Source organism: Dendrobates tinctorius, unplaced genomic scaffold (assembly GCF_039654945.1).
Source record: "Dendrobates tinctorius isolate UK_male_01 unplaced genomic scaffold, ASM3965494v1 ptg000208l, whole genome shotgun sequence".
Taxonomy (NCBI): Eukaryota; Metazoa; Chordata; class Amphibia; order Anura; family Dendrobatidae; genus Dendrobates; species Dendrobates tinctorius.
The window spans coordinates 1,127,501-1,142,766 of NW_027361875.1; positions in this window are offsets into that span (position 1 = coordinate 1,127,501).

Sequence of the window (15,266 nt, forward strand, 5' to 3'; positions counted from 1 at the left end):
CTGCGCTCCATACACTTCGTACACATGACTCTGCTCCGTACACCTTGTACACACACGGCTCTGCTCCGTACACCTTTTACACTCATGGCTCTGCTTCCTACACCTCGTACACACACGGCTCTGCTCCGTACACCTCATACACACACAGCTCTGCTATATCCACCCTGTAAACCCCTCCTGACCCCACACATAAACTTACCCTCATCAATAACCATGACAACCATTTCATGAGAGACCTGTGCACTTCACTGTGCACTATAGAGCCATATAGAGAGACCTGTACACTATAGAGCCATATAGAGACCTGTGCACTTCACTGTGCACTATAGAGCCATATAAAGAGAGAGACCTGTGCACTAGAGAGCCATATAGAGAGAGAGACCTCCGATGCAGAAGCTTCCGCCATTGCTCACCCCGGCACTGAGCGACTCCTAATAACAGGTCTCACAGGACAGATGCAGATCTGTGGGAGTCGGACCCTTGGTCAGCAGCAGGAGGACGCAGCATTCACAGGACACATGCAAATTTGAGGGACCTCACCCTTGGCGAGCAGCAGGAGGACACAGCAACAGCTTGCAGCACACACACTCAAGCGGCAGGGCAGCTGAAGGACCTGTGGACACACCTCTCTCTGGATCACGTGACCTGGTGACTGCATTGAATCCAGCTTCCCCCATGTAACTAGAAGACCTGTGGTGACGCCTCCCTGCTGCGGGTCACATGGTTCGGTGACGTCCTCCTCCTCCTTCACTATTGGTGGACGGATGGGCCCTAAGCAGTCGGGCCCCTTCGCAGCTGCGACCGCTAAAGTGACGCCCCTGGCTGTTGCTGTAAGCATGCTCCAGTACTGAAAGACAGCCTCCTGAGCAGTGCATCAGTGCAGAGTGACAATTGCTGGAATCAGGGTCTCGGCCTCTACATTATTCTGTTCTCAGATTAAATAGCAAAAACCTTCTGTTCTTTTACGGTTCTGGTTTATTGCAAACAGCAGACAGTTTGTAAATGTTGCTAACAAACCTAATTTGCAATGCAGGGTTTAATAATTTTGATTGTAACTATACTTCAGTCCATTAAATGACTTACATTCTGATTTTTTTAGCATTTTACCCTCTAGTCACAAAAAAGCTGCAGCAGCTTCCCTTTTGTGATGTGTGACTTCTTTCTCCCTCCAGCTTCATCCTAGACCCTCCGGCCCACTTTTATCCTTAGACTTTTATAGGCAGCAGCTATAATTTGACAGAAGACACATTTGAGTGAATGGTCAGGCATGAGATAAATGATCGATATGGGTGGAAAGAGGTATAACACTATTAAAATATCTTACACATTTTCTTTCTTTTTTCTTCATAAACTCTAAAAGGAAAAATAAGTTTGATTTTAAACATTCATCACTTTTATGTAATGGAGTTCTAATTTAAACTTTTTAAATAATATTAATAAAAAAAACTATGATATTAGAATAACCTTTTATAAATTAGGTTATTTTTATACAACCCGTGACATGTTCTTTGTAATCTATCCAGTAGCACAAACTGTACTCTAGAGCAGTCATAAATAATTAACCTCCCCAACAATAATGGGGTGGCTCTGCTAATTTGATCTTAATCTATACAGTAAAACTGATATGTGAGCTACATGAAGCAGAAAGCATCAGCATGTTGCATTTGCTCCAGTAGCCAGTGTGAAGATTTTTAATTTCAAGATTTTGTAATTAGACAGATAAAAGAAACAAAAATACAATGAAAATTTAAAAATAACAATAAAACAAACGCTTCTGTATATTAAAAAAACAGGACAGACTAATTTAAAGAGGACCTGTCATTTACCATAAATATGTATTTCTTTCTCACTTCATTGGGGGACACAGCACCCTATGGTAACCTGTGTCCCCCAATGAAGGCTCCAAGAAAGAGATTTTACGGTGAGTACCAAAAATCCCTCTTTCTTTCTCGCTTCATTGGGGGACACAGGTTACCATAGGGTGCTGTGTCCCCCAGTGAAGGCTGCAAGAAAGATTTTACGGTAAGTACCAAAAATCCCTCTTTTTTTTTTACCTGGGGTAAATGTTGCTGTTCTCCTGAATCTGAAATTAGTTTTCTTTTATTTCTACTCCTCTCCCTCCCTGTATATTAATCTAGTCTTGTTTAGGCAACTGGGCAGTCCTCAGGAAAACTCCCATAGAGAAGAAATGAGAACCACTCCCACTTGGTTAAAAAGACTAAATTTACTTAGAAGGAAGACAGGGCAAGATACAGCCCTGTCTTCCTTCTAAGTAAATTTAGTCTTTAGGGATAGAGAGAGGCACAAACAAGAAAAACCATGCCAGATTCAGAACAGTTAATTGTTTTAGCACCGATTAAAATAATGACATATTTATGGCAAGTGACAGGTTCTCTTCAATTTATAGCTTCTAATATCTTTGTTTTCTTAGGGGATTAGGCCAAGCTAAATTGATAAATGAACTTACTCCAACTAGCAAAGCAAAATGTAATTTTGTCTTTGGATTGGACTACGTTAAAAATGGTCTGTAGCTTGTCTGTTAATTGTATTTCACCAAATAATGGAAGAAGGAATGAAGAAAATTGAGCTTTATTGTCTTTTTCCTAAAATATTTGCTAGATAGAAATAAGCAAAATACAGTGAATCTGTTCATAAATAACTAATTATCTCAATTGTCTCTTATTGTGGAGATGTTATTTTATAAAAACAGTCATTATCCAGTGCTCAAAACTGTCATCAAAACATTTCTCAAACAATTACACAATCAAGATGTGCGTCCCGCTGACTTATCACAAAGCTGGAGAATAAGAGGCAGTTGGACAAGAATGTAAATGCTGAATGACTCCATTTTAAAGGGTCCATTTACCTAATATGAGCCACTAGTGATGGCTGAAATAATGTATACTAGAAACCTAATTTTCCTTTAAGTATATGCATGAAAAAGTGCTTTATGAAAGTTTGTGTTAGGTTAAAATGGTAATAAGCAATACAGAAGTTCTGACAAGACTGCTAAAAAAGTGCACTATGGTCATTGTCGTGTCCTCACTAAATGAGCGGGATTCATATAGCTTAACAAGCAGCTAAACCATTATACCGGGGTCCAATAAGGGAGACTGTAGTTGAATCTGTGGTTTATTGAACGTAGGTGTATAGATGTATGTGGTAAAACTACAACAGAAACAGATACATAGGATCAGTATTGGGTTCATGGAAATATACAATACACATAACATACAATCTGAACTACTAGCTGAGCAGGGGGTATAACTAAGCTAGCTAATATAAGACAGAAATCATATACAGAGAGGGTGATTACATACCACCGATGCTGACACAAGGGCAACAGAGCGATGAGGTGCTTCCAATATGCAGACTTGAAAGAAATGGCCGACTGAAGAGAGAAAGGGGGCTGGGATAGACCATGGTACCTTGCAAAGTTACCCAGAATACATTAGGAATTGGAGGTAAATAATACAGGAAATAAAATGCATAACATCGTGCAGTTATTACTTTTGGCCACTTTTGGCCACTCGATGGAGCTAGAAACAATAAACATTAAAATGTGTGGAAAAGACTGAGCATTCTATACATACAGCAATCATTGTATGTTATCAGAACAGGCACTTAAGAGTCATTGATTATGTCAGAGACAGAACAGTCATACTACAAAGGGAATCTGAGATCAGCATAATGGAGGGACAGGTAGCCTGATGCCAGGGATGTGTGACTTGTTCAGCAGCTTGCTGTAGTTTCAATTTAATCAGTGTTTTGTTTGCAAGAGATTATTGCTGCAGTATTAGGTGTTGTGTGCTAGGCAGTCAGGATAATCTGTGTAACTCCATCCCCAACACTGATTGGCAGGTTGCTGGAAATATACACTGTACATAGGAAGATACCAATCAGTGGTGTGGGCGGGGTTATACACAGCTCAACAGTCATAGCTCTGCTACATTTACAGCAGAGAAAACAGGGACACTATCAAAACTACACCAAGCAGCCCAGCAGTGGTGGGATTCAAATTTTTAACAACAGGTTCTGTGTTTTTGTGTAGGAAAACCACCCCTATTTTAAGCCACACCCATTTTAAGTCACACCCATTATTAAGCCACACCCATTTACACGCACCTTTTCCTCAAACATATACAAGTAGGGGCGCAGTCAAACAGTTGAAAAAAAAATAAATTGGAATGAGATCAGAACAGTGCACATTCTGGCCAGCGGCTCTCCTGACCCGAGTGTGACAGCTGCATATATTTCTATGCAGCTGTCTCACTTGACTGTCCGGCTGGCCAGGCTGTGCACTACATGTCTGCGTCCTAATGGAAATTAAAAGTAAAAATCACCATACCCTTCCTGCAAACTGGTGTTACTCAAGTCCCATCTATGTCAAACAATGATGATTTTAATTGCAGGGTTAAATTGGCATATTTCCACAACTAGAACACCACAAAAAGAATGGTTCATGAAAATATCACAACCACAAGTATAATCGACAGAGTAATAATAATTTATTAGTGTATAGTAGTTATAAAATCACATCAGAACTACAAAGTGCCAACTCCCCAATAGGCAGGCAAAGATCCCCAATAGGCAGCATTGTTCCCTAATAGGCAGCACAGGTCCCCAATAGGCAGCATTGTTCCCTAGTAGGCAGCACAGGTCCCCAATAGGCAGGCACAGGTCCCCAATAGGCAGCATTGTTCCCTAATAGGCAGCACAGGTCCCCAATAGGCAGCATTGTTCCCTAATAGGCAGCACAGGTCCCCAATAGGCAGGCACAGGTCCCCAATAGGCAGCATTGTTCCCTAATAGGCAGCACAGGTCCCAATAGGCAGCATTGTTCCCTAATAGGCAGGCACAGGTCCCCAATAGGCAGCATTGTTCCCTATAGGCAGCACACGTCCCCAATAGGCAGCACAGATCCCCAAAAGGCAGGCATAGGTCCCCAATAGGCAGCATTGTTCCCTATAGGCAGCACAGGTCCCCAAAAGGCAGCACAGGTCCCCAATAGGCAGCATTGTTCCCTAGTAGGCAGCACAGGTCCCCAATAGGCAGGCACAGGTCCCCAATAGGCAGCATTGTTCCCTAATAGGCAGCACAGGTCCCCAATAGGCAGCATTGTTCCCCAATAGGCAGCACAGGTCCCCAATAGGCAGCACAGGTCCCCAATAGGCAGCATTGTTCCCTAATAGGCAGCACAGGTCCCCAATAGGCAGCATTGTTCCCTAATAGGCAGGCACAGGTCCCCAATAGGCAGCATTGTTCCCTATAGGCAGCACACGTCCCCAATAGGCAGCACAGATCCCCAAAAGGCAGGCATAGGTCCCCAATAGGCAGCATTGTTCCCTATAGGCAGCACAGGTCCCCAAAAGGCAGCACAGGTCCCCAAAAGGCAGCACAGGTCCCCAATAGGCAGCATTGTTCCCTAGTAGGCAGCACAGGTCCCCAATAGGCAGGCACAGGTCCCCAATAGGCAGCATTGTTCCCTAATAGGCAGCACAGGTCCCCAATAGGCAGCATTGTTCCCTAATAGGCAGCACAGGTCCCCAATAGGCAGGCACAGGTCCCCAATAGGCAGCATTGTTCCCTAATAGGCAGCACAGGTCCCCAATAGGCAGCATTGTTCCCTAATAGGCAGGCACAGGTCCCCAATAGGCAGCATTGTTCCCTATAGGCAGCACACATCCCCAATAGGCAGCACAGATCCCCAAAAGGCAGGCATAGGTCCCCAATAGGCAGCATTGTTCCCTATAGGCAGCACACGTCCCCAAAAGGCAGCACAGGTCCCCAAAAGACAGGCACAGGTCCCCAATAGGCAGCACAGTGCTGCACAGGTCCCCAATAGGCAGGCACAGGTCCCTAATAGGCAGTACAGGTCCCCAATAGGCAGCACAGGTCCCCATTAGGCAGGCACAGGTTCCTAGTAGGCAGCACAGCACAGGCCCCCCAATAGGCAGGCACATAGGTCCTTAATAGGCAGCACTGCACAGCACAGGTCCCCAATAAGCAGCAGCACTGCACATATACAACTGACCTGGTGTTGGCCTGTGTGTACCACAGGCTGAAGTTGAACTGAAGACAGAAGTAAATAATCCCGCGGTGAGGCAGGCGGGCGGCGGGCCACGGTCACCACACACAGACTAGTGTCCTCCTGTCCAGGCTCAGGCGCTCAGCTCACTGGGCAGCCGCAGCGGCGGGTAACTCCTGAGTCCAGTCCAGCGAGCTCCAGAGTCTAGTTACCCGCCAATTATAGCCGAACTGCACCTCAGGAATCAGTGCACGGGCAGCGGGGGCCGCCGGGGTGTGCTGTGCTGCTCTGTCCAGTAGTCAGCAGACAGAGAGCAGCATGTCAAGTATCAATGCGCGCGCGGTTTCTGGCAGGAAGCAGAGCAAGAGTCCTCCTCTGCTCCTTGCCTGCAGGCAGCGCCGCCAGCAACATCAGAGGACCGGATCGCGGCTCTGGATCTCCCCGGTTCGGGGAACCGGCTGCTTTTTTAACAACCGGTTCCACCGAAGCGGGGAGAACCCGCTGAATCCCACCCCTGCAGCCCAGTAAGTGACACATCTCTGGAATCAGACACTTTGCTCCTACATCATGCTGCTCTCAGGGTAAATAACACAAACTTGAAAACAGATTCCCTTTAAGAACACAGTGAAAATCTATTTACGATGACCACCCAAAGTTACAATGTAACATGCAAAAATGTGATCTACATCAGTGGTGGTTTTCTCAGACAGGAAGGCTTTTGAAGATATTTCAAAATACACCTATCTACTAGAGATTAATGAATCGATTCAACGCAAATCTAACTGTAACATTTTTAATAATTTGCTGAACCTGAAAAATTCAAACAATGGAATAAATGGCGCTATAATAAAATTAATTATTAACTTTCTAGTGTGTCCTATTGTAAGGAGGACAACCGGGCCATGGGTACCTGTCCTGTGCCAGGTCCGGAACTGTCGGGGCTGTCTCCTATGTTGTCCAGGGGAAAGAGTAAGAGACCAGACAGACCTCTGCACTCGGAAGCAGGGGGTGTGACTAAGCCGCAACAGGCCACAGCGTGCGCGGAAGCAGTCAGTGTTGACGGAAACAGGCAGCACAGAGAGAGGTGTGCTTCGTCCCTTGAGCAACAGGACTGCACCAGCCCGCATCCTGGTTCTCCCGCCGTTACCAGTGGGGATTACAGAGGGAGAAGCGCAGTGTGCCTGGTAATTGGCAGAGAGCCAGGTGCCGTGCGTTTCGCGACCGTGAGTTCAGCGCATGTGCCGCATAGAGAGAACTGGGTGCTGGATAGACGTTTGTGGCCCATCTTACCAGCCTATACCTGCCCGCCCATGGTGGATCTAGATAGTGCTGCGGCCTTATTTGTTCCGGCCGCATATGCTCATGGACTAGGGGCTCAGCGGAAGGTGCCGGAGACCATCTGCTGCCACCAGAAGACAGACTGCCGTTACCAACGGAATCTCCTTGGACAAGCACCACGTCCGCCGTTGTTGGCGCTACCAATCCCCAAGTAGTACCTGCAGTCAGAGGAACTCCTGACACTATAAGTGCACAAGAGAACTGCCGTCACTTTATTTATTAACTCTGTATATCAAGTATACAATTGGACTGCTATTCCCCAGCTTAACCCTTCATCTCCCTGCGAGGAGTTAACTCCCTGTTAAATTAAAAACAGTTAAACTTGTTAACCCTTTCTCTGTCTTCTGTCTGTCATTGCATCCCGCAACCTTTCACTATTACAGAAAAAAGGCATCTTTCCTACATATCAGTCATTCTACCTTCCATCACTGATCATTCAGTCTCAAAAACTGATCAAATCTGTCTACAGATCTGACTTCATTGAGGGATAAAATTATACCTGCTGCTTATAAAAGTCTATGGATAGGCGATGGAGAAGGAGAAGGAAGATCCGGCACTGGAGACTTGATAAAATCCACGATGAGTTTTATTCACATAATTTCATGATAAAACCATAAAGGGGAAAACAGACCCCCACGCCTGACGCGTTTCGAACCTTACACCAGGTTCTTCCTCAGAGACAAAGGGTTCGAAACGCGTAAGGTTCGAAACGCGTCAGGCGTGGGGGTCTGTTTTCCCCTTTATGGTTTTATCATGAAATTATGTGAATAAAACTCATCGTGGATTTTATCAAGTCTCCAGTGCCGGATCTTCCTTCTCTTTTCTTGTTTGCAACACATGGTGGTCAGCCATTTGATCCCTAGGCACGACCGGCTTACAGGACTATTTTGGTGAGCACAAATTTCCCTTTCCCCTTCCTAATTTTCTAGATGGAGAAGGAGGCTGGAGTGAGGCACAAGCAGAGACACAGATAATCTGCAGACTCTTCTAATGACTAGACATTGCAGAGGGACACACTGTCAAAAGATCATGCAAATAATATAATGGCCAGAAATAATGTTACCTGGATCATAGAATTGTAAAAGCCCAACTAACTGATGCAAGGGTGGGTTAAGATCTGATTTTTTTTGCATATTGTTGCAAATTGATTTTTAACCCTTTAACCCATCCTGGCATCAGTAAATCTGGCTTTTTGCTGTGCACTGAGATATTATACAATTTCTAAAAGTACCAGCTGTGGTCGTAGATGACATTTGCAACCATTTAGCTGCAGTTTGTAAGCTAACAATCTGACATGCCTTTCTGGGGCAAGAACATAAAGGAATTTAGTGATATATTTGTTGAGGGGAAAAAAGGACCAAATTGGAGCAAATGTCCAAAAACATGGTTATAGACTACAAAATTCTTGCTGATATTAACCTTGTCTGATTTCAATTTCCATACCAAAATTATCAGTGACTGGCCCCAAACTTTCCCACAGTCACACTGGTCTGCAGACTCAAGCGAACCGGTCATTCACCCCTTTTTTGCTTTACATACAGCCCTACACATATATCTCTCCCCTAACTCCATCTGCACCTTTCTCCTTTGCCAATTCCTTAATTGGCTATCCATTGCATAATAAATTCATTAAATTACAGTATACTAACAATGACATGCACGGCTGTTCACAACCTGTCCTCTTGGACCTAATCTCTCACTATCAGTAGTAATCTGGTCTACATTACATAGCAGCGTCTATCCTCATCTACTGCCTCCTTCCCTTCTAGATCCTAAAGGCCCCGTCTCACTAAGCGATCTCGGTAGCGAGATCGCTGCTGAGTCACAACTTCTGTGTGTGACAGCGATCAGCGAGCGGCCCCCCTGCCGGTATCGCTGATCGCTGGAAGAAACCTCTGGACATTTCTTTGGTCGCTGGTCTCCCGCTGGCCAGCACGCATCGCTGCGTGTGACAGGCGGGAGACCAGCGATCAGGTGTAAAAAATAATTAAAAAAAATAAAAAATATAGTTATTCTCACCTTCCGAAGTCCCGTTCAGCCATCCCGCCTCTCTCCACGCTCCGGTCCCAGTGATCCTTTGCACGAATGACCGCGAGACTTTGTTATCCCGCGAGACCGTGACATCTCGCGGTCATTCTCGCAAAGGATCACTGGGACTGGAGCGTGGAGAGAGGCGGGATGGCTGAACGCGACATCGGAATGTGAGAATAACTATATTTTTTATTTTGATTCTATTTTTTACAGGATGCCCAGCGATGCCGGGCGCTCGGCATCGCTGTGCTGATCGCTGGTGAAGCTGTCTGTGTGACAGCTCACCAGCAATCACATAGCGATTTACCAGCGATCCTGACACCTTCATATCGGTGTCGGGATCGCTGGTAAGTCGCTTAGTGTGACGGGGCCTTACGCCTTTGTTGATATAGGCCCCGATGCATCAAGACTGGCATCTTGCATGTCTTGTTGAAAAGTGCACTTGAGTAAGATGTGCTAAATTCATTACAAAGCATGTACCGATTAAAGAATTTGGCGGATGTCAGAAAAATGATCTCCCGAGGCATGGTGTCATCTGGAACCAGGCAGTTTTTTTTATTCTTATCTTACAGCAAGTAGACAAGGCATTGGTCATACCGTATATACTCGAATATAAGTCGAGATTTTCAGCCCAAAAAATTGGGCTGAAAGTCCCCCTCTCGACTTATATTCGAGTCATATACAAAGGGGTCGGAGGGGGCGGATGTGTCAGGTCATACTTACCCGTCCTGACGCTGTCTTGAGCCCCCAGCTTCTCCCCGTGCTCTCTCTTCCTGCCTTCAGCGGTCACCTGGTGCCGCTCATTAAAACTCATCAATATGCGCATATTGATGAGTTTTAATGAGCGGCACCACGTGACCGCTGAAGGCAGGAAGAGAGAGCGCAGAGAAGCTGGGGGCTCAAGACAGCGTCAGGACAGGTAAGTACAGCGATACTCACCTGTCCTGCGTCCATGGCTGCTTGCTGCTGTCTGTCATCGGTCAGTGACTTCAGACAGCAGAGGGCGCGGTGACGTGGTTAGTGCGTGCCGCGCCCCCTGCAGTCTGAACGTCACTGACTGATGACGTGCAGATAGCGGTGAGCAGCCATGGACGCAGGACAGGTGAGAATCTGACACCCAGCGACGGAGAGGTGAGTATGTCATTTTTTTTATTTTTACATGCAGCAGCGGCAGCACATGGGGGCAGCACATGGGGGAATAATCTAAGGAGCTTCTTATGGGGGCAGCACATGGGGGAATAATCTGAGCTTCTTATGGGGGCAGCATATGGGGGAACAATATGGAGCTTCTTGTGGGGGCAGCATATGGGGGAATAATCTGGAGCTTCTTGTGGGGGCAGCATATGGGGGAATAATCTGGAGCTTCTTGTGGGGGCAGCATATGGGGGAATAATCTGGAGCTTCTTGTGGGGGCAGCATATGAGGGAACAATCTATGGAGCTTCTTATGGGAGCAGCATATGGGGGAATAATCTATGGAGTTTCTTCTGAGGACACCATATGGGGGAATAATCTATGGAGCATTTCCCACCCTAGACTTATACTCGAGTCAATAAGTTCTCCCAGTTTTTTGTGGCAAAATTAGGGGGGTCGACTTATACTCGGATCGACTTATACTCGAGTATATACGGTAAGTAGACATGAGCTAATTTGTTCGGATTTGGTTCCGAATACGATCGGATTCAAATTCAGTTTTTGCAATGTTTGTTGAACACAGCCGAACGTCATTAGAGTCAATGGGAGTAGAAATTACCGAATATGTTCGGATCCGATCATAAGACATATATTCGGCCCGAATAGTGTTCGAATATGGCTTGAATATGTCAAAATTAGATTCGGGGACAAAATCTGAATAAATTCGCTCATCTCTAGTCATAAGCATTGCCTAACTTATTGTACATAACCAGTCTTTTTCTCTTACAATACAATACCGTTTCCCCGAAAATAAGACACCGTCTTATATTAATTTTTGCTCCGAAAGTTGCACCATGTTTTTTTTTTGGGGTGGGGTGTCTTATTTTCTCAAGAAAAAGAATTGACAAATTATTTTTGAACAACAAAAATTAACATTTATTAACATAGCAGCTTATGCTGAACAGTAGTCATCACAAAACAGTAGAATCAAATAAACTGTGAATCGTATCAAGAATTTCTTGTTTCTACCGTATAATTACGGTATTTCCATGTACAACGTGTAAAACAACGAACAATGGTTCATTTACTGATCTCAATATTTAATAACACAAAACAAGATTTATTCAATGACAACCATGTCATCATCTTCTGGAACATCATCATAACAATCCAAACTCTGAAGTTCCTGTGGAATTTCTTGTGACTCTATTTCTTTCAGAATCATTGGCCCATATCTCTCATGTCTAGCAATAGCACTGTCCTTAAATGAGCACTTCTTGTCAAGGTAGCCTGCTCGTAGTGCATTTGCAATGCAAGTGTCAGTGATTTTCTCCCATGAATTCTTCACCCAAGTCACAATCTCTGGCAGTTTAGGTTTCACAAAGTTTCCACGTTGATTTCTCTCCATTCTATTTTCAATGTAGTCATTGATTTCCACACGCAAATTGTCCTTGAATGGCTTGTTAATGGCGATATCAAGAGACTGGAGATAAGCCGTCATTCCTACAGGAATCATTATTTGATCTATTTTTCTCTCATGAAGGAAGTTCTTCATGTCTTTGGCGCAGAGTGTGCTGGCTGCATCCCAGATCAGCATTCCTCTTTGGCTCCCTCGCATAACAAGCGGCAGCATTAAATCGACCCACTTCCTTATAACTGCTTGTGAGGCCCAGGCTTTTTCAGTTTCAAGAATATAAATGCCTGAAACACGTTCAATCTTGTCTTTCTTGCCCTTTGAAATGAGTAAAGTTGGGACTTTAGTGCCATCCAGACGCATCGCCAAAATACAGGTAACAAGTGCACTTTCATAAGCACTGGAGGGAACCGTACACTGAGGCACCTCGTTGTTCAATTGTTGTTTGAGATGCTTGGCCCATAAACACTGCAGTTTCATCCATGGCAATCATGTTGGAAAGATTGTATTTAGAGAAGTCAGCGTCATCAACAAAGGTCTTGAATGCAAATGCGCGTTTAATAATTTCAGCATCTTCCAGCCTAAAGAGTGTTGTGAATCTTCTCAAAGACAGTTCACTTCATTGAAAGAAGCTATCCAGCCAGTGTTGTGATGCCTTGAATTCTTCAGGGGCAATTTCAAACTGTGGTGCCATTGCAAGGGCAAATTCTTGAATCTGAGCTCTAGTCACAATCAATGTCTTTGCTCTCCTGTCAGCAACCCACTCACAGATCAAGTCGTCCAGCTCGGAATATAATGGTTGCTGACCAGATCCAACCTTGCGCCTTTTAGCATTTCCGCTGTCCACTTGTTGACTGAGGTTACCGTAATCTGCTCGCCATTTTTGGACCAATCGGACACTCATCATTTTCTCTTTGCAGAATTCAGTAAGATTTTTGCCCCCAAATTCTTCCACGATTCCTTTTTTGTACTCGACAGAATAGCTCTTTCTTTCAGCGCTCATGTCTAGGGGTAAAAATATACCGTATCACCATTGTTTACGGTATTTCTTTTAAAGTACGGTACTTTACGGTAGACCGTTCAGCAGAAAAGCAGACAACAAATCAAAGTAACACACTACGGTACGGTACTGTAATTGTCTGACTCCCACACAGGGCCACAAAACATAAGGGCTCTAAAATGGCTCCCACACACTTTCTGGACACTGTACCGCTACCGTAACAATCACCCACAGCAGCCCTCATCATCCCTTTACAGTCCCCAATACAGCACCCCCATCATTCCATTACAGCCCCCATCATTCTACAGTACAGTATTGCAGCCTCCCATCATCCCATATCATCCCACTGCAGCCTCCCATCATCCCGGGATCCCATTGCAGCCTCCCATTATCACAGTATCCCACTGCAACCTCCCATGTGTGTATCGTACATACACACACACCCTTACACACACAAACACCCTTACACAGACAGACACACACCCATACACAGACACACAGACACACACACTTTCACTTTCTTACTGGTTTCCTCCGCGGTGCTGCTTTCAGTGCTTTGGTGGTGCAGGAGCCCAGGGCAAATCAGAGCGCAGGAGCCCTGGGCCAATCAGAGCGCAGGAGCCCTGGGCCAATCACAGCCCAGGAACAATCAGAGGCTATGGATGACGTCAGCTGGCCCATGGTTCCTGCGCTGTGATTGGTGCAGGGCTCATGGGCGGAGATTGGCACACAGCTCCGAGGCTGTGATTAACTCCTGTGTACAGCGCGGCTGCAGTGGCGGGCACCGGAGGGCACCGGACAGCGGGGACAGCGGGAGCAAGACACAACTGCATGCCCCATGCACAGAACAAGGTATGCCTTATTTTTTTGGGGGGTGCCTTATATTAGCAGGCACAGTGCTCCCCCTAGCATGCCTTACTTTCGGGGGGCGCCCTATTTAGGGGGAAGCAGGGTAGTTACTCAGATATCTTGTCTATTTCTTATTGGTTAATATGATTTGTGTGGCTAACTTCTTGGAGTCTTGGATATCATACAAAAGATACTTGAAGCGATGAAGCTGTCTTGACTTGTCTCCCCGGAATACGCCTGTTTATCTAAGCCACAGGTGTTGATAACACAAGTTCGGTATAAATCTAAGGGCGCAGTCCCAGAAACAGGTGTTTGATAAGTACAAATCTACAAACATTCTTTTGTCCCTGCCATGAGAACATCTCTTGGAAATGCATTTTGCTATAGCCTCAATCTCTTGATTTTCCTAACAGTACATCTTTCAACTGCCGTGCTTCACCACAAGAAACATACTCCAGTGAAGCACTGGAGTACATTTCTGTTCTTTACATCACTTTTGTGGCATAAATTATCATTCATTTTTCAGCCGCGCTTGGACATGACGCCTCCTGACAAGGCTCCACTTACTTTTCAAAAAGGTGGAGAGACTGGCTAGAACTGGAGTACAATGGCCAAAAATTTTGTGACATTTCAAACAGTTTTACCCCAGAATTCTGGTAAAAAAATTTGTTTGCTTTTTCTACTCCATAGACTTCTCTTCTTTTCTACTTGTTCATCATTCATTAAGCAGTTGAAAATCTAGTCTGCAGGTGACCACAAGTGTGCAGATGGCTGACCACAAGTGTGCAGATGGCTGACCAGTGTGACCACAAGTGTGCAGATGGCTGCCCACTCACGTTGGAAATAGAGGGGAATCCTGACAGTGTGCACATTGCTCATTTTCATGATTCTGCATTCACAATGTGGCGCCCCCAGGAGTATGGTCACCACACTGGCATTACCTTCCTCCTAGGGAGTGTGATGTCATGCTTGGAAGCAATGAAGGGTCTCTCTGTCAGTTAATCACAACACATAACAAAGCTCCCACTCCAGGCCAGCAGAGGGAGCTCTGAACCAAAACTGGGGAAGAGCTGCTCTCTGGGGGCCGGGAAGGGGAAATTAGTGAGTTCGTGTGAGGAGGGCAACGTGTGTGGATGTGAGGAGAGGAGCTGGAAGATTGAGCAGAGTTCAGAGCTCACTTCTAGCTATAGCGCACGATCTGGAGCCCGGTCTCCAAGGTTGTATGGATACTGATGTTCCTGCAACAGAAACCGGAGGACTAGGAAGCTGTAAATGCTCTGTTCCCATATAACATATATAGGAAGGAAAGAAGTCCGGCTTTCAGGATCGCGCTGTTCCAGTCCAAAGTTCACAAGGAGTTAATCCAAGGACCAAGCAGTGATTATAACTTTCTTTTTATTCCATAAACTCTACGCGTTTCGTGTACACACTGTACACTTCCTCAGGAGCAAAGTTACTCTGGCATCACATTCC